A 22,571-nucleotide genomic window follows, 5' to 3' on the forward strand; every position below is an offset into this window, starting at 1 on the left:
GGTTATGTTTGAGGTTGTATATCTTAATCCTGGCCCCTTCCTGTTTCTCTCTGCTTCCTGTCTACCATGAGGTAAACAGATTATGCCGCAGCATGTTCCCACCTCCGGCCTAAAGCAAAGATTCCAGGACCCATGAACTGCTAATCTAAAATAAACCTTTCTTGTCTTGTTTTTCCAGGTATGCTGTTGGAACAGTAACCTAACACAAGGTCATTTTTCTCATAAAGATAAACACTAAAATGTGACTGATTTGAACTATGATGCGACTCTAGTTAAGATCAGATTTTTAAATACAATGAACATATTTTTAAAACACCTGTTAATCTCACAAGTCTAATTACTTGTTAAAAGATAATATGTTTTATATTTGAATTAAATAAAATGTATTTTACAGTTTATTTTAACACAAAGGATATAACCCATGGCACAATAAAGTCCTAGGCTTAATCCTGAGAGCTTCCCCTATATTAATCGTACTTTTTTAAATTTCATTTAAGAAAAGAGAGAGCCGGGCAGTGGTGGCACACGCCTGTAATTCCAGCACTCTGGGAGGCAGAGGCAGGCAGATTTCTGAGTTCGAGGCCAGCCTGGTCTACAGAGTAAGTTCCAGGACAGCCAGGGCTATACAGAGAAACCCTGTCTCAAAAAAACCAAATCCAAAAAAACCAAAAAAAAAAAAAAAGAAAAAAGAAAAAAAGAAAAGAGAGTGTCTTCAGTGGGATATGTAGAATATTTTCCGTAGAACATGTGGCTTCTCTTACATTGCTAGTGGGACCATAGGAGGATAATTTGCTCGTATTGGCTCTCTCCTTCTACAATGTAGTTTCTAGGAAGGCAAAGAAGAGCCAAAGGACTAGGCCGTGTCAGTTCCAAAGGGAAGAATGTCCTGTGTCCTTAAACAACATAAAAATGAGGTAAGCGCCTGCTGCCTGCAGGGCCCCATAGCCACAAAGAGCAATGTGGCTCAGCTCTGACTCCAGTAGGTGAGGCACAGATGGGAACTGGGAAACAGGATCCATCAGGTCATTTTCAAGACTTGAACTCCCGCCCTGAATGAAATGGAAAGCCATTGAAAGGTTGTGGGACGTTCCTTCAGGGAACTCTGTTGAGAAGAGACTATGGAATTAGTCAAGTCCTCAGCAGAAAGGCCGACACCGACTATAAGGAAGTGAGATACTGCAGACTAATTTGTTCTTCTTCAAGGGGAATTTGAAAGTAGAGCCAATGAGGTTTGAGAAGAGATTAGAAGTAGACTGAGATATATAATGAAGGAAACACACACACACACTCAAAGGATTTATTTTTTTAAATCTCAAGCAACCAGAAGATCTAAATAATCACTAAGTAGAAGATAAGGAGAATGAAATGGGTTCGGTTAGGGATGGGAGACAAAGCAGAAAAAACAGAAGTTCAGTAATGGATATGCTAATGAGCATGAAAAAGTCTCATCGATCTGGGATTCAGAAAAAGTTGTATACTGTCAATATCTGTGTGTGTGAGTGTGTGTTTGTGTGTGTGTAAGTACATACCGTATATTGTATTTAAAAACAGGTTAGTTGGCATCATCAATTAACTGAGAACAGTCAACAGTTCCAAGATACTTTATGAAATAGCAGGCTTGATTGATAATTGATAGATAAATAGATATTCTGCAATAATCAAAATTAAAGATTCTTACAAATTTGTAAAATGATCAATGTTATAATAGATAGATAGATAGATAGATAGATAGATAGATAGATAGATAATACACAGACAGATAGACAGATGATAAAATGCGTATATTCCTCCCATAGGTGAAAAGGAACAGAAAATCGAGACAGATAAGAAAGTAGGTTGCAATGGGTTTTTTTTTTCCAGTAAATTTTTATTTTCTTCCAAACCCTCTCATGTATTTTCAGAAGCCAAAAGTAACTTCTATTTAAACTAAATAATCATTCCAGATTCTCCTATGTAAACAAAGGCAGGAAATATAATCAGACCGAACCAGAAAATGAAGACAATTTATGTTATCTTTCTCATCAGTTAGGAATTCTTCCTTCTGAGTTTCTGCGTCATTTCCTTAACTGTTTGCCAAACAGTGTGCAGAACCTCCTTCCCCTACACACACACACACACACACACACACACACGCACGCACACACACACACACAAATGGCTGCTATTGCTTTTAATACTTTATTGTATACTGTTTGGCATTTTCTATGTTAAGTTCCAAAGACCTTCAGGGTCTGACCAGGTCATTATCTTTCTTAGGTAAAATCCACAAGAACAGAGCTAGTTGGCTGGGCTTGAATCAAATTGTGGCTGAGTCCGCTAGAACCAGCAATGAGAAGTCAGCTGGTACAAAATACAGAGACTCTGAATCCCAATAATTGATGCATTTTCTTTGAAATTATATCCAGTTCCATAACTGTTCATAAGATATGCTTGTATATAAATTGAAATAAAATTCAAATAAGGAGCTGGTGAGATGGCTCAGCAGGTAAAAGCACTGACTGCTCTTCCGAAGATCCTGTGTTCAAATCCAAGCACCCACATGGTGACTCACAACCATCTGTAATGAGATCTAATGCCCTCTTCTGGTGTGTCTGAAGACAGCTACAGAGTACTTACATATAATAATATATAAAATCTTAAAAATTAAAAAAAAAAAAAGATCTACAGAGGCAGAAGCTGGACACATTGAGCCTAAGCCTTGGGAGGTTGTGCCTGGAAGAACTTGAGTTCAAAGCCAGCCTGGGCTACATAGTAAAATTAAAAAAAAAAAATCAAATAAGGATCAGCGAGAAGAATCAGAGGACAAAGGTGCTTGCTTGCTACCAAGCTTGATGACCTGAGCTCAAGCCCCAGAACCCACATGGTAGAAGGAGAACCAATACCAGCAAATTGTCCTCTATCTTCCACACGCACACATAAACATACAATAAAGAGACAGATGCTGGAAGCAAAAGGAAAAAAAATATCTCCAATTCTCTTGCTATTCTTATGTCCAGAAGCACTTGTGAACCCCAAAAGACCACCAAGGAACCAACTCTGATGTAATCACATTAGGGTCTCTGTAGGCATAATGTTTTTTGCAACCTACTTTTAATACGGATTCATCCTCTCCTCTGGCCCCACCCAGCAGAGGGGGTGGAAGAGGACAGTTATTGGGATGTGGGGGAAGTGGACCTGTTCAGCAGTAGCCCAGGGCTCCTCCCCCACTGTCGTGGGTCATAGTTACACTCCATCAAGCATCCTTTCTCCCATGTACCTCAGCAAATCATCATTTTACATAATTTACTTTCCAAAGAGACTAGAAGTTTCCACTTCAGGTCTCCTTATTATAAACTTGGGTTTGGGCTTACTCACCGCCGGCCCACAGGACAGATTGGCGAAGTAGCCCCGAACTCTCTTCAGGACGAGGTTTTATAGAGAATGGGGGTAAGTGGGTGGGAGTCCAGCCTGCCAAGCATCTAATAGAATGGCTGTTGTAAGCCGACAGGTGGGTGCGCTGAAGCAAGACCGTGAACCATCACAAACGGTCTGAAGGAACATCTGAAACAATCAGACTAATTTTTGATTGACTGTTGCTAGGAAATAGCTACCAAGTAACCGTGGCCAAGACAAGTCGTGGGGTCCTTCCTGGCACGTGGGTGCAGCTTGGGTTCTGCTGTAGGTCAAGTTCTCTGAGCTTTTTTTTTTTAATCGTTTTTGTTTTTAAAATAGAGTCTGGTCCCAAGATGGAGTAGGTTTGTCCTCTCACTCTCACCCCTAACTACTCCTAATTTTACATCCCAAGGTGAGGGACAGAGGCGACTCTAATGAAACAGGTGACTCAGGACCCCAAGTACAAGTCCAAAAGAGACCTATATTTGACTTATATAATCTACATAGCACATAGTATAAACAATACAAAGAACTTAGTTCTCCCCTTCCCTCACGCATCCCTTCTATTTCAGGTAGCTTTCTGCAGCAGTGGTTTTCTAAAAATCTTCAGTTGTGTGTATATTACCATAGGCATCATGTGCTCTAATGCATAACATGAGTCTGACAGGCATAAAATCACAGTTAAGAGCAAATTTATATTTCTAAGGAAGCACTGAAAGGCTGAAATATATTCTGAAGTGCAAAGCGAACCTCTTGAAGCCATCTGAGCTACAGGACCCTCTCCCTTTCTTCAGTGAATGCCGACTGCATTCTCATTGCATCTTGTGAGACTTGGAAGCTATCCTGGAGGCAGTACACAAAACTCAAACTTCTCCTGCACTTTTCTTCTTAATGGCTGTAGTTGCTGTTTTTTGTTTGTTTGGTTGGTTGGTTTTTGGTTTTTTGGATTTGGTTTTTTTTCGAGACAGGGTTTCTCTGTGTAACCCTGGCACTCCTGGAACTCACTCTGTAGACCAGGCTTGCCTTGAACTCAGAAATCCACCTGCCTCTGCCTCCCAGAATGCTGGGATTACCGGTGTGCACCACCACCGCCCAGCGGCTGTAGTTGCATAAGTTATGCTTTATCTCACATATCCCAGACTGTTCTGGAGCTTCCAACCTAGCCAAGTATGACCTTGGACTTCTGATCCTCCTGCCCCACTTCTGAAGTGAAGGTATTATAAGCTTACATCATCATGCCCAGTTTATGCAGGGCTAAGAGCTGAACCCAAGGCTTCACACATGCCTGGTAAACACTCTCCCAACTGGACCCCACCCTCAGCCCATGTTTGAATATTTAAAAATTCAAATAAACACATCCAGAAAAACAAAAGGTGGCTTAATGTAACACTACCTAAGTCACCACTAACAATGCTCCAAGACCCCAGCGTTGTGCAGAGGGAAAACGCAGCTAACTGTGTGGGCTGGAGTCCTCTAAGTGTTTCTCTAGGTTAGATTATCGTCTAACTCATTCGCAGGTTTTCTCGTTCATCTTCAGCTCAACCTTTTTTTCTTTATGCCGACAGCTACTTGTCAATATTCCTGGCCAGTGACTCTAATGGCTCTCTGTCCAGAACACATAAAGGCATCTTTAATACAGTCCCAAAGAGTTAATCTCTTAAGGTTTTCATATTTCACCTATTTTTTTTAAAAGCAGACACTTTATGAGCTGGTGAAGCAATCATTCAGAACCACACATCTCTAAAGCCATAATCATTTTATAATTCGCGCTGTGTAGCAAACAACGGTAGCTAGTCTTCCACGAGGACAATCCTTCAAAAAAAATCCTTCAAAAGCAGCATCTAACATTCAAGCTGCTTATGGCTATTTCAGATAATGGGAGCTGTCCAGCCTGTGATATTTTCAGTCCGTTCTGTTTATGGGGATCAGTGGCACTAATAGTTGGCTGGAAAATGAGTAGTGCACTGCAAATTCATCAGTGAATGATGGGAACAAGCGAGCATACGACATTTGTAAGGCATCTCTCCCCAAATGAGATTATACTAAGCACAATGGTAAATGTGACTCTTTTTTTTTCAAAGCAGAATATCACATTCTTATGAGATTCTTAGCTAAAGTTTGTATGCTGCCTGGTGAGAAAAATAGACCTGCACCAAAGAAGCAGGTCAGCATCGAGAGCACTTGCTGAGCAAACACACAAAGCCCTGAGTTCCAGGCCTGCACAAGGAATAAGAGAACTGACTGGACAGATTTCCATCTCAAACTACTTTATACATTTCTCTAAATGTTTGAAATAATAAATACTATAAAAATTATAAAATGAGGATCTTCACAGGAATAAAATCCCCCTAAGTTATATCCTTTGTGGGCTTGTGGTCATGTTTTCCTAGAGGACCACTGTATTGCAGGAGTTATCTCATTAGGGAAATAGGCAGTTTTTCTAATTTCTATTCTCCTTCTAAAACTTGGAATAGCAATATCTATTTTGCAAGCTTTGTTAATATAATCTGAATGTTCTCTTGCCCTAAACTTATATGATAAACCCAGTCCCCAATTCAACTAAGACTGGCGAGGTCATGAGGGTGGAATTCCTACGTGGGTGGGATTGGTGTCCTTCAAGGAACAAAGAGATTGGGTTTTCCCCTTCTACCAAGTGAGAACACAGGAAGAAAGCACCGCTCTGTGAGCCAGAGAATGAATCACTACAAGATGCTTAATCTACCAGAGACTTGATCTTATATTTCTTGTCCTTGAAAGCCATAAGAAGTAAAGTTCTGTTGTAGAAGCCATCTAGATTCAGTACATTGCTATAGCAGCCTGGTCATAAAAAGGTTATATAACGTAAACAGCAGAGATTTTGTTATGTTTGAGGCCCACCAGTGATTCGATTTCCATCCTGTGGCAAGTAATTTCCATGCATACTGGCAAAAGTTCAAATGCCTGTCTCTTTGTTCAGCTTTTCTAACTTTCAATAGATAGATGTATTTTCTTTTGTTCGTTGGAGGAAGAGTTCTGAAACCTATTCTGTGTTGTCCCCTGAGGAAACCAGTTGAAATTACACACCAGTCATGCACAGAAATAACTGGCTCAATAATGCATCCATAATTGGCTTCTCGAAACCCTCTCTCACATAACTGACCTTCATTCAGATGTTTATCCATGAAGGGAAAACGATCAAAGATGTTACATAAGGTGTTTTCTCACAATGCCCAGTACAAAAATTCTTGATAGGTCCCTGCTCTACATCTCTTTGGGTAATGTTGTCCATTTTACTGATGAGTCAGAATCCACTTCTTAACAGTAACCCATGCTGGGCAGATTGATGTCCTACACAGAATGGCCCCATGTGGCTACTGAGGACTTGAAACATTATTCTAAACTGAAAATGGATGGCAGTATAAGCTGAAAAATATTTAGAGAACATAGAATAAAACGTTAAGGTAAATCAGGAATAATTATTGTGCTGATTGAGTTAATGCGTTTTATATACAGAATTATTGCTTTTGTGTCTCTGATTTTTGTGGGACTCAAACTAGAAGACCATATACTATATACCAGTAAGATAAAACATTAATACATGTTCCACCAACTTCTTGCTTTTTATGATGTGACTCTGACTCAACATAATAATTTACTTTAATTGTGTGTTGTATTCTCCTGGTGGACTACCCTGTACTCACTTACACTGTACTTTTTTTTTTTTTTTTACTACTGTAAGGTCTCAGTTTTTGCAAGGGATCACATCTAAAGACCTTCTAGCTTTTTATCAGCATCTCTAGATTCTATAGTACAATTCTTTCTGTTTACCAAAACAGGGCTCTCCAACTGTTGCATGAGTATTCTGACATTAAATATTCCAGGAAACCAGAAGAAGAAAGGGGAGGAGGAAGAGGAAGAAGGAGAGAAAGAAGAAAATAAAAGAAATGAAGGAAGGAAGGAAGGAAGGAAGGAAGGAAGGAAGGAAGGAAGGAAGGAAGGAAGGAAGGAAGGAAGGAAGGAAGGAAGCTACTAAGATATTAAGGCTATGGAGGCAGAGATAAGATCTGTGAACGCTTTAAGCTTAAGACCAGCCTAGTCTATAGAGTGAGTTCCAGACCAGCCAGAGTAACAGTGAAACCCTATCTGAAAGTAACAACTAAAGCTATCCCAGTGCCATAACGTCACATGTCTTCATCTTTAGTGATGTAGAGATGTGATCCCTTGCAAAAAACGTGGCGTATAGCCCTATCCTCTGTATGACAGCTTCTGTTAGTCTTGCTTGGTAAACAGTCTGACTCTCCCATTTCCCATTCTTGGACAAATAAGACAAATACACAAACATGGGACTTGGCAAACTTAAATAGCATTTGTGTTCTTAGTTGCTTATTGGTCAGACTTCTTAACATCAGTGCTCATTCAACCAGAGGTGTTTAATATCTTTCATTCATTCCTTGGGGAAAGCACCTGCAACAGTGAGGGGAAAAGGTGACTCCAGCTTAGGCAGACAGATGAGCTTAGTCAACTCTGATGATGATCAAGGGATGACAGATGTCACAACCAGATCTACCTCATAACCAAGAGTGTCTTGAGTAAGTTAGGGGAAATTCATGTAGGAACAGTAAGAAGAGTAAATGCATATGCAGAGATGACTGGCCTCTGACCTGTTCCCTAGCTCAGGAGCTAGGGAGAGACAGCAGTGGAAAAGAGGGTAAGTCTGCAACACTTGGTACCCAAGCATTAGAGCAGAAATCATAGTGTATCTTTGGGTCTCTTTTGCCAATGAACCTTAAGAAATAAATTCTGCCTACATCTAAGCAAGTATTAGAATTGACTTGGAAATGACAGCTGGAGATGAAAAAAGCTTGAATTTTTTTAATCCAAATTTAACTCTGGTGAGTCAGTCAACAAGAATTGCAGGGATTTCAGAATGTAGCTTTTGGGAGATTGGCCAATAGCATAACAACCCAAGAACAGACATCTCCTTCCCTGCCTACTCAAAAGATCTACCTGGCCAAAGTACACAAAGCAACAATATTATCTCAAAAGAAAGTCAGAATCAAGGTCTGACAGATTTTAACCCTTAAGTGCTAACAAGAAGGATTGTTTTGTATAATCTTGGCCCAGGGAGTGGCACTAAGAGGTGTGGCCTTGTTGGAGTAGGTGTGTCACTGTGGATGTTGGCTCAAATACCTTCAACCTAGCTGCCTAGAAGTGAGTCTTCCACTTCAGATGAAGATATAGAACTCTCAGCTCTACCTGCACCATGCCTGCCTAGATGCTGCTATACTCCCACCTTGATGATACTAGACTGAACCTGTGAACCAGCTCCAATCAAATGTTGTCCTTTGTAAGACTTGCCTTGGTCATGGTGCCTGTTCACAGCAGTAAAACCCTAACTAAGACACAAGGCATGGAACAAGGGGATGATAACCTAGAAATAACTACAGACAGTTTTATATATCATCATAGGGAATCGAGCATATGATGGGCAGCAAGCTCAATTAGAAATATTATCTCGAGAGGCCTGCCCACCACCATGCCACTGGCTGCACAGGCAGGAGGTCAGACAAGGAACAGTCCGCCTCCAGCAGGAGCCGCTGTGATGTACAAGTCTATGGTGGACAGGTGAGAGAGAAAAAGAAACACAACAGGTTCTGCACTACGATGAGAAGTGGAACCAGATGGAGAGGAATGGCCTGACAGGAGCAGTCTACACTGCCTCCTGAGGCCATGATGAGATGCCCCTGGCCCATGCTGCTGCCTCTGAGGACCGTGTCTGGATGGATATAGCATACTGTTTCCGTGCACTGTGTAAATGTCATCCTTGTTTTATCTGAATGCTTATTTCCCCGCCCTCATATCTTGTTTCGATCCTGACACAGCATTGTTTATGTCAAGAATCTCCTGTCCTAAGTTTGTGGAAAAGATTCTTAGCCATTTATTCTTTGCTTTGTCAAGAAATGATGACCAGCTAATGATGTCTGGGCAGAAGAAAGACTAGAGATGGACTTGTACCAGCCAGGGGAAGGAGAGAGGGGGTAGGGGGGAGAGGAGAGAGAGAGAGAGAGAGAGAGACAGAGACAGAGACAGAGAGACAGAGAGACAGAGAGAGAGGGAGGGAGGGAGGGAGAGAGGAAGGGGAGAGAAAGGGGGAGGAGGAAAAAGAAAAAGAAAAGGAAGAGGAAAGAGAAAAAGAAAAAGAAGACGATTCCTATCTGTGGCAAGAGGAAGGAGGAAGGAGTTCTTGAAAGTCCAGCAGAAACATGGACATCCATGAACGTATGTATTATTGGATCGTATGTATAATGGGAGGCAGCCAGATTAGTTTAGGGGATTAAGGTAGACTTTCCAGGTATCCAGGTGAAGCTTTAAAATAAACCTTGGTTTCTCTGTTTCATTATTGGGAACTAGCTAGGATAAAGAAATAACAGCCACCCTATTAATTTACCACTTATATTTATATTAAAAATTAGCTTTTACAGCTGGGTCTGTGTCCATAGAGCAGCAGGGGTCTGCATCAATGTCTGCGGCTCATATTACCACCAAAGGCGATACGGAAGTCCCTGGTCTGGGCTGCTGCCTGGGGCCATGATGATGTCCAAGGGCTGTGATGAGCTGCCCCCCTCCTCATCAGCTATAGCACCTGGGAGAGTGGGCTCTGAATCATACCTGGGTAGCACAGTAGTGCTGGCCCTGGTGACAGAAGCAAAGGTGACCTGACATCCTGATCCCCACCCCCTACCTCCCCTGCAACCCCCAGTTGTGAGTGCTAAAGAGCAGGACCCACCCCTTAGCAGCATAAGGTGGCATGGGTGAGGGAGAGATGCCCTCCCATCCCCCACCCCACAAAGAGTTGTCTTGTCTTCTAAACTCCACACATGGCAAAGCATGTGACTTCCTGCACCGAAACACATGTGCATATGTACACATGTGTGCACACACACACACATGCACATAAGGCTGTTGTCTGGCCTACACACACACACACACACACACAGAGAGAGAGAGAGAGAGAGAGAGAGACCATAGGCTGAAGGGGGATCCTTAGAGGGATTAGGCGGGTGTGAGACAGGGGGAAAAGGAAGTAAAGGGGCTGTCTTAGTCAGGGTTTCTATTCCTGCACAAACATCACGACCAAGAAGCAAGTTGGAAAGGATTTATTCAGTGTACACTTCTGCATTGCTGTTTATCACAAAAGGAAGTCAGGACTGGAACTCAAGCAGGTTAGGAAACAGGAGCTGATACAGAGGCCATGTAAAGATGTTCCTTACTGACTTGCTTTGGATAAAGATGTAGAACCTTCAGCTCCTCTTGTACCACACATGCCTGGATGTTTCTGCCTTGATGACAATGAACTGAACCTCTGAACCTATAAGCCAGCTGTATTAGTCTGGGTTCTCTAGAGTCACAGAACATATGGGTAGTCTCTATATAGTTAGGGAATTTGTCGATGACTTACAGTCTATAGTCCAATTCCCCAACATTGGTCAGCAGCAGCTTGGATGGAAGTCCAAGGATCTGGCAGCTGCTCAGTCCCATGAGACAAGCAGGCAAGGAAGAATGAGTATGTCTTCCTTCTTCCAATGTCCTTATGTAGATCTCCAGCAGAGGATGTAGTCCAGATTAAACACTGTAGGTCTCCAGCAGAGGGTGTGGCCCAGATTAAAGGCTGTAGGTCTTCAGCAGAGGGTATGGTCCAGATTAAAGGCGTGTGCCTCCATGCCTTTAATCCCAGATGATCTTGAACTCAGAGATCTCCTTGTCTTAATCTTCTGGAATTCATAGCCACTGTGCTTCAAGATCTCCATGCCAAGATTCAGGTCAGAAACTTATATCACTGAGCCTCCAGATTAGGATCTTTGATGAGCCTTCCAATTCTAGATTGTAGTTCATTCCAGATATAGTCAAGTTGACAACCAGGAAGAGCACCTACAGGGGCAGTGGGTAACATGATGGAAAATTGTTATTTAATATATTAAAATTCCACATGGAATTCACTGTTCTGTATAATATATGCTAGCAACAACCAAAAGGAGAATGAGCTGTGGCCAAACAGTCCTCTCTTTCTGCTTCCTGACTCCATGTGCCATGTGTACAATGTAGCCACACACTTCTGCCACCATACCTAACCTTACCTACCTCTGGACCTAGAAACTAAAATACACCTTTCTCTTTTAAAGAATGAAGTTAAACTGAGGAAATTCTGTAAGCCTAAAAAGATCCAGCCTCATCCACACCCTTTCAGATCTAAAGGACTGAAAGTTCTGCAGTCAGGACTTTGCAGGAAAAGTCTTGCTACGAATAATGCTTTAACTCAGTGGGAATCATTAAAGTCAGGCTGAATCCTCTGCTGTGTTTGCTCTCTGCCAGTGTCCATGTGCTAAGAATGAATTCTTTCTCTACCTGCAGTTGTAAACATAAAGTACAGTATAGGAGGATTTTATTTATAAGATAAAGAGATTGGGAGATATCCTTGTTAACTATAAAATTAAATGTCACCCACTTTATTTTTATCAAGCACCAGAGTTCTGCTGTGCCTCAGATATAGCCTTAAAGGTATAGAAGAAGCTGAAAACCAGTAGGTAAAACATACACGGAGCCTCTGCCTTTATGAGCACACTTGGCCTTATGATTGTAGAATTACTTCCTGGAAACCTCAGAACAGGAGGGGTGCCGCTGACAGTATTTCTTACAATAAAAAAAAAAATGACAAATTGTGTCAGGCAGGAGAAAAATTATGAACTGTAAGAACATGGTGGGACGACATGGTTTGGGGATTTCTGAGTTTGATTCTCAGAGATAGTCAGGCTCAGTACAGAGACTCTGAAAACCATGCCTCAAACATTATTATAAGAGATGGATGCTGCCGTCAGAGACTGGAGCCTTTAAGCACAGTGGACCACTTGGATAAATCTTATCTCCATTCATATGAACTGGACACCTGGCAACCAGAGGTTGCCCTTGTGGTTGGCAATACTGAATGACAGCTGCAGCAAGATATAACTGGAAAGGCGTGTCCAATGCAATCCTCTAACAAGCTAAATTTCCTGCTCTTCTGCATTTGTGTGTGTGCATGTGAAAGAGAATGTGTGTGTGTGTGTGTGTGTGTGTGTGTGTGTGTGTGTGTGTGTGTTGTAAATTTTTGTGCACATATGGATATTAGAGCTCAACCTTAGGAACCATCCACCTTACTTTTTTTTAATATTTATTTTACCTATGTGTGTGAGTGTTCTGGACATGGAACTTGGGTACTCATATTTGACAGTGAGTAATTTACCCACTGAGCCATCTCCCCATCCCCCTGCATCCACTTAACGATCCCCACGGAAGTCTGCTGAACCTGAACTTGTAGGAGCTCTCCCGGTGGGCACTGCCATGGCTCAGTGCACAACAGAGAACACTTGTCAGAACGGTAGCAAATGAATACGCCCTTCATGACTGATGGCACACTCACTGCTCAGGGTGTCATGTTTATCTCTGTCACCACAGAACTGTCACTCACTGTAAATCATTCTTCCATTTCACAAATATGAACTGTAGACAGCACATGACCCTAGGTCACAGTGGAACCACTGTGAGCACAAGGAAATGCTTGGGACCACTTTAGAAAAGGACCTAAAGAATCCAAAATGTCATTTGGTCCAGGCAGAGCAGATGGCTTTATTAATAGTTCCTCTATTTTTAAACTAAGCTATTTTTGTTTTCCTCATAAATGCTTACTAAAATTATAAGTTTGTGTGTGTTTAAATGAAAATTCTGTTCCTTTTATAGCTACTTAACCATACCTAGTGATAGAACACTACCAACGGAAGCAACTGTCATGCACTGTGAGAGAACTTTGTGATAACAGAGTAGATTTCCTCATTCTTAAACATTGATGAGGAACCGAGGCATACATAGACGTGAACATGCTTGGGGTGAACTTCAAAATTCCAAAGCAACTAAGAGTGGACCCAAAACTGTTCCAGGGGTGGGTGCACCATGACTAATACAAAGACATTTTCAGGAAAGAAAGTTAATCCTCTCTACCTTAAGCCATTGCTACCTTATCTACATATCTCTTTTTCTTGTTGTTGTTGTTTGTCATGGAGTCCAGAAGAAAAAAAAAAAGAGACCTATATTTCTCAAACATGTTACCAGTGAAGATTATATATAAACCAAAATCTGCTATAGTCTCTTAGGAAATGGCTTGTTTCCTGGCTGAAGTGAAATGTGTGGTTTACTCTCAGACCTTTCCCACACCTTCCGTTTCTATTCTTTTTTCCTGGAAGAAAATATGGTGCCAAACTGGAGATGAACCAGAACAGGCAGTCTTGACCACAATGGCAGCTGTGTGTGGTTGGCTCTGCTGAGCATGCTCAGAGACACACAGAAGCCCTTACCTGCCTTAGGTACTGTTCATTTGGGGTTTTGTTCTGTGTATATCAAATGATTCGGAGCTATTCAAATCCCAATTCATTGTAATGTTTATTTTAGATCAAGCCTAATTATAAAGATAGTCTTTGCTCATTATACAGTTTTACACACTTCAATGAGTCGCTAATCTGAGGGGTTTATTAGGGGTGTGTGTGTGTGTGTGTGTATGCGCATTACAGTATATTGTGGAGGTCAAAGGATAACTCTGATCCTTGCTACTCACCCTGTCTCTAGTTCACTCTCACCGCATATAGAAGAGGAGCTGATTCATGAGCTTCTAGGAATTCTCCTGTGTCTGCCTCCCATCTTGCCATAGAATGATTACAGGCATGTGTTACCGAGCCTGGCTTTTATGTGGGTTCCAAGAATTCGAACACATGTGAGCCACAAGGTCTTTACCCATGGAGCTATCTTCCCAGCCCGAATTACTAGTTGTGAAAGGACTACATGTACAGCTAACCAGTCAAGTCCCTCTGGGCCTGCCTCCCGAATTATGAAGAACTAAAGACCAACCCTTTCAGTGGGATTGGCTTTTCTTCTCCCTATATTGTCAGGGAGGGAGGGGAGGCAGCGCAGGTACTCAGTGAGTTTTGCAGGATTGTTCCAGAACCTCCCTCAGAATGGAAGGAGATTTCTACCAACCCAGCTCTTCTCAATCAATTTTTATCACTTAAAACAGAAGATAGCTATTAAATCAATAAATAAGATTGTTTAATGAAAAACAATAAACTGGAAATCAGCTTGTATCTGTCCAACTGGTAAATGGATTAAAGTATTCCTGTTAGGAGAAAGGCAGAAAGCCACAACTTCTAGAGGAGGATGCCGTCTGCGTGCGTCTCAGGAAACTCTTTGAAGAATACACCGAGAAACTAGATGAAAGATCTGCAGACATAATAACCAAGGATTCCAGCCAGGATGAAATCAAGTTTACCAGAATAGCTTGTAAAAGAAAGCTGGCCACAGTATACAAGATACCTATTTTTAAAGGCTGGACCATGGATGATACGGCATGGAGTTTTTAATAGAAAGAAAGGCAAATGGCATGGGGCACACAATGCCCCTGGTTCTATGCCTACAGGTATTTCAGACTGCATGAAGAAAGGCCACGCTGCAGAAAGGAGGAAAAGATTGAATTTGATGATGATGATGATGATGATGATGATGACGATGACAACAATGATGATGATGATATGGTAGTGGTGACTGGAATTTGTAATACACAGTGTTAGAAAGGGAGACCTGTACATAGACAGCATTTCAAATTTTTCTTTAAGTCTTTGACTGAAGAAGAATCTGAGCATGTGTATGGTGCGACCCCAAGAGTCTTGGGGAAATTATCCAATAGAGCGAGAATAACTACTGGAGACTATAAGTCAAACATCTACTAGAACTCACAGGAACATGAGTTGTTTAAGTTTTAATCAACTAGGATACAGAGTCTTTCACGAGCATCATGACATATAATAGAGATGCTAAAAAGCCATGTTGGGTTTTTTTATTAGATATTTTCTTTATTTATATTTCAAATGTTATCCCCTTTCTGGTTTCCCCTCTAAAACACCCTATCCCATCTCTCCTCTCCCCCTGCTCACTAACTTACCCACTCCTGCTTCCCTGTCCTGGCATTCCCCTATGCTGGGGCACTGAGCCTTCACAGGACCAAGGGCCTCTCCTCTCATTGATGTCCAACAAGGCTACATATGCAGCTACATGTGCTCTGGTACACGTGCAGCTAAAGCCATGGGTCCCTCCATGTGTACTCTTTGGTTGGTGGTTTAGTCCCTGGGAGCTCTGGGGATACTGGTTGGTTCATATTGTTGTTCCTCCTATGGGGCTGCAAACCCCTTCAGCTCCTTGGGTCCTTTCTCTAGCTCCTCCATTGGGGACCTTGTGCTCAGTACAGTAGTTGGCTGAGAGCACCCACCCACCTTTATATTTGTGGGGTACTGGCAGAGCCTCTCAGGAGACAGATATATCCAGCTTCTGTCAGCAAGCACTTGTTGGCATCCACATTAGTGTCCAGGTTTGGTGACTGTATGGGCGATGGATCCCCAGGTGGGGCAAGTCTCTGGATGGCCTAAAAAGCCATTTTGTAAGGGCAGGACAAAGGAACAACTATATGTATTTACAAACTGAGTTTACAATTATGTTTGGAGAGAATCAAGCAGAATGCCATTCAAATAACCTCAAAACAAAATCCAAATTTCTCCAAAACTTTATACATTCAGTGTATCAATTTCATAAAACTGGCATAACAAATTAAGGCACATTTAATGGCCTACGGCCATATCCATGTATTATTTCATGGCTGGTGAGGCATGGTTTCGATAACAATTTCTCCCATTGGCTCATGGATTTGAATGGGAAGTGGCACTATTTGAAAGGATTAGGAGATGTGGCCTTATTGGTGGAAGTATGTCACTGAAGGTGGGCTTTGAGATTTTCAAAAGCTAGAACTCTGCTCCACTGCCTTGAAGCTGCCATGATCCCCGCCATTTTGATAACGAACTAAACCTTGGAAATTGCAAGCCAGCCCCAATGAAATCCTTTCTTTTATAGGATCTGCTGTGGTCATGGTGTCTCTTCTCAGCGGTAGAGCATTGATGGAGACAGTGGGTAAAAAAAAAATCCAGTCAAATGTAGTTCAGTTGAAGGCTCTGGTTCAGGTCCACTGAGGCTAAAATTAGGATGTCCGTAGGATGCTGAAATGAGTTTCCCAAGTTTTTTCAGGTTGTTGGCTAAATGTAGTTCCTCACAGACCAAGCCTGAGATTCCTATGCTTGCTGTCTCCAGGTGATGGTGGCTTACATCTCTGGGATTCTCCCACTTGTTTTGACATAATCTTCTGAAGTAACTCTGACATGAAAGATTCCTGCCTTTAATGGTTTATATGATTAGAGTCACTTATTACTAGGCTTTAAGACTCCAAATACAGTATTTTCCCATTAGTACCTCTCAAACTTCGGGGTGGACTGAATCTCCTGAACATGCCCTTACTATTTACTAGATCTTGTGCTCTTCACATGGAGCTGCCGTATTTTCCTTTGTCCGCGGAGCTTCTTTGTCGCCATTTCTTACAGCAATTTCTTTCAACTTCTCTTTGTGTGGAGATGTCTTTATTCTCAGAGCTACACTGTGTAAACAGAATTTTAGGAGGCCAGCTCTGTCTCCACCTCTGAAAGCCTTTATTCCAGGATTTTTAGGTTTGTACAATTTCTAATGAGAAGTCAGTAGCAGTTTCTTGACTCCTTCTCCTTAAATACATCTCTTTTCTCTTTTCTCAGCCTACTTGACAGCTTTTCTCTTTTCCTCATTAGCTTTTGTTTGATGATGCCTTGGTTAGGGTTCTTTTGTCTAGCTTCAGGTCTGTTGAGCTTCTTGGATACAGCTGACACTTTTCATCAAATCTAGGGGTTTTTTTTGTTTTGTTTTGTTTTGTTTTTTTTTTACTCCGGCACTGCAGTCATACATGCGCGTTAGGTTGGGTACTGTCATATCTGAGATCTCTAACATTGTGTTTTGCCCTTCTGTGTTTCCTCTCAGCTCTCCCTTTCTTTCTGAACACAGATCTTTTCTTCTGCAGGGTCTGCCCGGCTTTTAAACCTGCCCAGTGATGGTTTCCTTTCTGCCTCCGCCATGCCAGTCATCTAGACTGAGGAAGACAGGAAACTCTGGGGCCACTGGAGCCATGCCCACGGCCGCACCACAAGCACCAAGAGGTCTTGGGGATGCTGGAGGCGTGCATAACCACAGGATCAACTTTGACAAATATCACCCAGATTACTTTGGGAAAGTTGGTATGAGGTATTACCACTTGAAGAGGTACCAGAGCTTCTGCCTAACTGGCAAACCTGGATAAGTTGTGGACCTTGGTCAGTGAGCAGACACGAGTCAATGCAGCAAAAAACAAGACTGGAGCTGCTCTCATCATGGATGGTGTTAGACTGGGCTACTACAGAGTTCTGGGCAAGGGAGAGTTCCCTCAGCAAGCTGTTGTAGTGAAGGCCACATTCTTCAACAGAAGAGCTAAAGAGAAGATTAAGGGTGTTGGAGGAGCCTGTTCCTGGTGGTTTAAAGACCACTCGGAGGTTAATTAAATGCTAACATTTTTCCATGAAAAAAGAAAGAAAGAAAGAAAGGAAGGAAGGAAGGAAGGAAGGAAGGAAGGAAGAAAGAAAGAAAGGAAAGAAGGAAGGAAGGAAGGAAGGAAGGAAGGAAGGAAGGAAGGAAGAAAGAAAGAAAGAAAGAAAGAAAGAAAGAAAGAAAGAAAGAAAGAAAGAAGGAAAGAAAGAAAGTGTAGTGGCTATTCCTGGTTGTCAACTTGACTATATCTGGAATGAACTACAATCTAGAATTGGAAGGCTCACCTATGATCCTAATCTGGAGGCTCAGAGATATAAGTTTCTGACCTGGATCTTGGCATGGAGATCCTGAAGCACAGTGGCTATGAATTCCAGAAGATTAAGACAAGGAGATCTCTGAGTTCAAGATCATCTGGGATTAAAGGCATGGAGGCACACACCTTTAATCTGGGCCACACCCTCTGCTGGAGACCTACAGCCTTTAATCTGGGCTACACCCTCTGCTGAAGATCTATTTAAGGACATTGGAAGAAGGAAGACTCACTCACTCTTTCTTGCCTGCTTGCCTCGTGGGACTGAGAAACTGCTAGATCATTGGACTTCCATCCACAGCTGCTGCTGATCATTGTTGGGGAGATGGACTATAAACTGTAAGTCATCGACAAATTCCCTTACTATATAGAGACCGCCCATACATTCTGTGACTCTAGAGAACCCAAACTAATACCTTGATCGTTTGTCTCTTCCACAAAATATCACATTGGTGCACTATATTGATGCTATTATGCTGAGGTGAGGAGGAAGTAGCAACCGCTTTGGATTCACTGGTAACACATATGCGTATCAGAGGATGGGAAATAAATCCGACCAAGATTCAAAGACTATCTACTTCAGTGAAATTCTTAGGAGTACAGTGATGTGGGGCATGCAGAGATATTCCTTCTAAGGTGAAGGATAAGTTATTGCACCTGGCCCCTCCCACCACCAAGAAAGAAGCACAACATTTAGTGGGTCTATTTGGATTCTGGAGAGAGCACATTCCTCACTTAGGTGTGTTACTCGGGCCTATTTAAAGAGTGACTTGGAAAGCTGCTAGCTTTGTGTGGGGCCTGGAACAGGAGAAGGCTCTTCAACAGGTCCAGGCTGCTGTGCAGGCTGTACTACCACTTGGACCATATGATCCAGCAGACCCAAAGGTACTTAAGGTGCCAGTGGCAGATAGAGATGCTGTTTGGAGCCTCTGGCAGGCCCTTGTAGGTGAATCACAGAAGAGACCTTTGGGATTTTGGAGCAAAGCTCTACCGTCATCTGCAGACAACTACTCTCCCTTTGAAAAACAGCTCTTGGCCTGCTATTGGGCCTTAGTGGAAACTGAACGTTTGACAATAGGACACCGAGTTACTATGCGACCTGAACTGCCCATCATGGGCTGGGTGTTATCAGACCCTCCAAGTCATAAAGTAGAGTGTGCACAATAGCAGTCTATTATCAAATGGAAGTGGTATATATGTGATCAGGCCAGAGCAGGTCCTGAAGGCACAAGCAAGTTACATGAAGAAGTTGCTCAGATGCCTATGGTTTCTACTCCTGTTACAATGCCGTCTGCTGCCAAGCATGTGCCCATAGCCTCATAGGGTGTTTCCTATGACCAGTTGACTGAAGAAGAGAAGACTAGGACCTGGTTTACTGATGGCTCTGCACGTTATGCAGGCACCACCTAGAAGTGGACAGCTGCAGTATTCCAACCCCTTTCTGGGACCACCCTGAAAGATACGGGTGAAGGAAAATCTTCACAGTGGGCAGAACTTCGGGCAGTACACATGGTATTACAGTTTGTTTGGAAGAAGAAATGGCCAGACATACGATTGTTCACTGACTCATGGGCTGTAGCCAATGGATTGGCTGGATGGCCAGGAATGTGGAAAGATCACAATTGGAAAATTGGTGAGAAAGACATCTGGGGAAGAAGTATGTGGATAGATCTCTCCAAATGGGCAAAGGATGTGAAGATATTTGTGTCCCATGTAAATGCTCACCAAAAGGTGACTTCAGCTGAGGAGGAGTTCAATAATCAAGTGGATAAGATGACCCGTTCTGTGCACAGTCAGCCTCTTTCCCCAGCCATCCCAGTTATTGCCCAGTGGGCACATGAACAAAGTGGCCGTGGTGGCTGAGACGGAGGTTATGCTTGGGCTCAGCAACACGGACTTTCACTCACCAAGGCTGACCTGGCTACAGCTGCTGCTGAATGCCAGATCTGCCAACAGCAGAAACCAACACTGAGCCCCAGATATGGCACTATTCCTCGAGGTGACCAGCCAGCAACCTGGTGGCAGGTTGACTATACTGGACCACTTCCCCTGTGGAAAGGACAGCGTTTTGTTCTTACTGGAGTAGATACTTATTCTGGTTATGGATTTGCCTTTCCTGCACATAATGCTTCTGCCAAAACCACCATCCGTGGACTCACAGAATGCCTTATCTATCGTCATGGTATTCCACACAGTATTGCTTCTGACCAAGGAACTCATTTCACAGCCAGAGAAGTGCAACAGTGGGCCCGCGATTATGGAATTCACTGGTCTTACCATGTTCCACATCATCCTGAAGCAGCTGGTCTGATAGAAAGATGGAATGGCCTTTGAAGGCACAGTTACGGCGCCAATTAGGTGGCAACAGCATGGAGGGCTGGGGCAGAGTTCTTCAGAAGGCAGTGTATGCTTTGAATCCGCGTTTAATATGTGGTACAGTCTCTCCCACAGTCCAGGAATCAAGGAGTGGAAAAGGGAATAGTTCCACTCACTATCACTCCTAGTGACCATCTAGGAAAATTTTTGCTTCCTGTCCCCACAAATTTAGGTTCTGCTGGCCTAGAAGTTTTGGTTTCAGAGTGGGGAGTGCTCCTACCAGGAGCCACAAGAAACATTCCATTGAACTGAAAGCTCAGACTTCCCCCTGGCCATTTTGGGCTTCTAATGCCCTTAAACCAACAGTCTAAGAAAGGAATAACAGTGTTAGGAGGGGTAATAGATCCAGATTACCATGGGGAAATTGGATTGGCTCTCCACAATGGGGGTAAACAGGATTATGTCTGGAGTGCAGGAGATTCCCTAGGGCGTCTCTTAGTACTACCATGTCCTGTGATTAAAGTCAATGGGAAACTACAACAGCCTAATCCAAGCAGGATGACAAATTATTCAGACCCATTAGGAATGAAGGTATGGGTCAATCCTCCAGGAAGAGCCAAGACCTGCTGAGATGCTTGCTGAAGGTGAAGAAAATATAGAATGGGTAGCAGAGGAAGGTAGTTATAAATATCAGCTAGGGCCACGTAACAGTTGCAGAAACAAGGATTATAAGTAATATTCTGTCTAATTTTGTTAAGGATACATTTGTCTTTCTTCAAATTCCTTTAACATCAATTGGTATTGAGACACTAAAAGAATGTTCCCAAGGGACATTGTCCCATTGTAAATTTACAAATATGTTTGCAATTGTACAAGGAATAGTTATATCATGTTAGGCGTATTCACAACCTTGTTATTGTTTCATGAGGATATGAGATATTATTTGTGTCAAGTTGACAAGGGGTGGGTTGTAGTGGCTATTTCTGGTTGTCAACTTGACTATATCTGGAATGAACTACAATCTAGAATTGGAAGGCTCACCTATGATCCTAATCTGGAGGCTCAGAGATATACATTTCTGACCTGGATCTTGGCATGGAGGTCTTGAAGCACAGTGGCTATGAATTCCAGAAGATTAAGACAAGGAGATCTCTGAGTTCAAGATCATCTGGGATTAAAGGCATGGAGGCACAAGCCTTTAATCTGGGCCACACCCTCTGCTGGAGACCTACAGCCTTTAATCTGGGTTACACCCTCTGCTAAAGATCTATTTAAGGACATTGGAAGAAGGAAGACTCACTCACTCTTTCTTGCCTGCTTGCCTTGTGGGACTGAGAAACTGCTAGATCCTTGGACTTCCATCCACAGCTGCTGCTGATCATTGTTGGGGAGTTGGACTATAGACTGTAAGTCATCGATACGATGCCCATACGTTCTGTGACTCTAGAGAACCCAGACTAATACAGGAAGGAAGGAAGGAAGGAAGGAAGGAAGGAAGGAAGGAAGGAAGGAAGGAAGGAAGGAAGGAAAGAAAGAAAGAAAGAAAAAAAGAAAGAAAGAAAGAAAGAAAAAAAGAAAGAAAGAAAGAAAGAAAGGAAGGAAGAAAAAAAGAAAGAAAGGAAGAAAGAAGAAAGATGTTCTTTGTCAGGCATTGGTACACGCCTTTAATCCCAGCCCTTGGGAGGCAGAGGCAAGTGGATCTCTGAGTTCAAGGCCAGCCTGGTCTACAGAGTGAGCCAGGGCTACACAGAGAAACCCTGTCTCAAAACAAAAACAAAACAACCTTCTCAAAGATATTCTTTGCAACAACAGAAACCCCCCCCTTTCATTTTCAAAGAAAAATAGTTGTATTTGTGATTTTTGTACCACAGTAACAAAAGCACCAGACCTAAACAACTTAATTTTATTTGGTCTCAGGACTTCAGAAAGATTTCAGTTCATCCCATGTCAGGGAAGGAGCCAGGAAGTAGTGCCGCTCTTGGGAGATGACGTGAACCAAGTGGCCGTGGGTGTTTACATGTTGGGAGAGTAGGAAGCAGAGGGCATCCAGCACTAGAGACCAGGCTAGTAATTTTCAGAAGTGCTCCCAGTAATC

Source organism: Apodemus sylvaticus, chromosome 15, assembly GCF_947179515.1.
Source record: "Apodemus sylvaticus chromosome 15, mApoSyl1.1, whole genome shotgun sequence".
Classification (NCBI taxonomy): Eukaryota; Metazoa; Chordata; class Mammalia; order Rodentia; family Muridae; genus Apodemus; species Apodemus sylvaticus.